Genomic DNA, 3,390 nt, shown 5'->3' on the forward strand with positions numbered 1-3,390 from the left:
TATCACCTAGGGTAAACAATTTATCTCAATTTGCCTGGGGCTTTCCTGGTTTTGAAACAGAAAGTCTCACATCTTGGGAACCCCTCAGTCCCTGAGAAAACAAGGATAATTGGTCACCCTAGTGCTGCTTCCCTTTACTGCCAACCCCACAAGATGAGACCCTCTTTATAAGCTACAGAGAATATCTTCTAGATTTTACACTTAAGTTTTAGTTGATAATTAAACACTCACTTCTTGCCATCTTTTTCTAGAACATCAAGTTTAGCAGCAGCCACCCAGTTCCACCTCTTTGGAGTTAATGTTTTCCTGGAATTTCTCTGTGCCTGATTGATCACCGAGATGCAATTCTAATTCACTGTCAGTGAACATTTTAACTATAGCACTTCCGTGTTGTGATTTGTGTCAGGAGTTATCTGTGCTCCCCCTTCTATCAGTGATAGGCTCTTTACTGGCAACTGGGCAGCAAGTGATCCAGCTCTAAAATCCCATCCCAGCCTCTGCTTTCTTGACCACTTGTGGCACTAACTGCTGTAAGTTGAGTTCCCTTGGAAGTGGATCCTAAGATAGAGAATAGCATGAAGGTGAATTGTTAAGACATAATTGTCAATCAACCTCTGGAAAGGAAGGGAGGAAAACAGGATTTGGCAGGTGCTGCACTGTAGTCTCAAAGGAGGCCTCAGCTGACTCCAGAGTGAGCGCTGCAACTAGGTTGTCCCTTAAGAGTTGTCCCGAGCTGGGGGAGAGTGTTATTTCTATTTTGTAGAGTGAACAATTTAACCTTGCCCAAAGAGAAGTTTGGCTTTAGACCACAGCTCCTGGGAAGTCATTCCTAAGCCCTTGGAGTGTCCTGCCTGATAAAAGTGTCCTTGTTCATCTAAGGGCCTTGGGCCACAGAAGATGGTCTAACAATGAAGATTCAGGGTGCTCTGAATCATGCAGTACCAGCTCAACCTCCAGACAGACTGGAAACTAAGGTCAGCCATGTGGGCAGTCAATCATGTCTATGCGATGGAACCCCACATAAAGACTCTGGACATCAAAACACAGGAGAGCTTACCTTCATGTGTTTTCTCACACATTGTTTCTAGGAAAATCTGTCCACTATTTCACTGGAAAAGGATAACTGTAAGTTCTATACATGGAACTTTCCTCTCTCCTATTAGAGTCTGTCCTTAGATTATTGTCATCTGTATATTTTTGCTATATAAACTGAATCAGCAGCATAACAGCTTTCAGTCACTCCTTCCAGTGAATTATTAAACCTGAAGGTGGTCTTGAGGACCCCACAACCCCAAAATTCGTGTCAGAAGTGAGAACACTCTTGTGGAATTTTGCATATTCCTACCCTGATCAGTTATTGAATGTCATGCGTGTCACTCCTGGAAGGACAGTAACTTTGTGTGGGATTTTCTTCTGACAAGGGGACAGGAAGCTAGTTTTCAGCTAGTAACACTCCCACAACTGGGGAATGAAGGAGTTTATTTCCGGAACAAAAGCCTACAGGAAGTCTATCACAGACTGTACCACAGTGGGACTGGATTTAATCAACTGAAGTCAAGGACTAGATTAATATTTCTGTGAGAAAAAGAAAGAAAATTCACATGGCTACTAAAGGGGGAGGGTATCTCATGGAATGTGGAGAAAGTTGTATTAGTCTTTCATTTTTTGATAACAGAAAACGGCATGATTGTTTCATGGAAAGAAATCTCTGTCATTTGTGTCCACCTGTGATTTTCTATGACTATTCTCAGTGGCTTACTGTGTTAGTCCATTTTATGTTGCCATAAAGGAATACCAGAGACTGCCCAATTTTTAAAGAAAAAATATTTATTTGTCTCACCATTCTACAGACTGTGCAGGAAACATAGTGCCAGCATCTGCTTCTGGTGAAGCCTCAGGAAGCTTCTGATCATTGTAGAAAGCAAAGGAGTAGCAAGTGCATCACGTGGTGAGAAAGCATGAAAGAGAGGAAGTAGGCCCCAGACTCTTTTTAACAATCAGATCTCACGGTAGCTCATTACTATGGGAGGACATCAAGCCATTCATGAGATATCCATCCCCATGACCCAGACACCTTCCACCAGACCCTGCCGCCAACACTGGGGATCACATTTCAGCATGAGATTTAGAGGGAAAAAACATCCAAAACACATCACTTATCCAGTAGTAATTAGTCATTCAAGACTAATTTCTAATATTTATGGCCAAAAGCATTATTATAATCAGCATCCATTACTCCTTGCTGGAACTCCTCTCGGTAAGTATCCACATACTGACTTTAGTAATTTTCCTAAAATTGGAGACCTATACATAAAAGTCATAAGCTAAAACCACAGCACTGCTATGTAGCACTTGGCCTATGAGGATGACAGTCCCCGTTGTGATTTACATCATGCTGGACAGGACCAAAGGAATAATCTGCCAGGAGTGGAAGCCGCCCAAGGCCCTCACCAGATGCCCAATCTTGATCATTCCAGCCAGCAGAATTGTGAGCCAAATAAACCTTTTTTTCTGTATAAATTCCCCAACCTATATGTATTCCCATACAGCAATACAAAATGTACTAAGACAGAAAGTAACCTGCAAACAAATCATGGCCCAACCAGAGTATAGTAAGGAATTTTCATACCAATCTTGTGATGGTACTGGCTTCAACTTGCTCAAAATACACTAGCCTCATGACCGTGCTAGCTTTGACTTGCTCAAGATATTGAGCAAAGAAACTCCCGCTGAAAATGGCTGCTTGCTCTGGAGTCTGTAAAAAATAAAAATGGAATAAAATAAATAGTCTGTAGATTTTAGAAGGAAAGGGAGAGAGGCAGCAAGAAACCCTGGGTTGGGGAGTAAGGAGGAAAAATGTTACAGTACTTGTCTGCCTGAAGTGGAAGGAGCCTCTTAGTATTTGCACGTGTTATAAATAATATAATCGCCTCTGTGCAATCAGACAGTACTAATGGAGCCAGTGAAGTCTGCTGTATATAATATTTATTTGAAAGAGAAAATGATTTCATTTTCATTTTATTTCTGGTACAGCAAAGCATTCGAGTAGCACACGATGAGCCTTTCAATTACATGTTTAATTCATTCTGATGATTTGTGAACAGCAAGGAGATCTTAATCCTGGAGATTCTTAGTGAGAGTGCTGTTAGGTTAATATAGTTCTCAAAGGATTGGAGTCTACTTAACAACACTTCACAGAGGGAGCCATGGAGGAATAAAGCCCACCAAATGTCCAGCAGGCGATAGTAAAACTTTCCTCTGCCACGTGAGTTCCTCAGAAATGGCTCCACGCACTTCCCAAGCCAGGCAGCTCCCATGCTGAACATATACTCAGGACACTGCATCTCTCACATTTGTAATTAAATAATCATTTATGTAATTATTTTTAAA

The sequence above is a fragment of the Mandrillus leucophaeus genome, unplaced genomic scaffold (genome assembly GCF_000951045.1).
Source record: "Mandrillus leucophaeus isolate KB7577 unplaced genomic scaffold, Mleu.le_1.0 Scaffold279, whole genome shotgun sequence".
In the NCBI taxonomy this organism is placed as follows: domain Eukaryota; kingdom Metazoa; phylum Chordata; class Mammalia; order Primates; family Cercopithecidae; genus Mandrillus; species Mandrillus leucophaeus.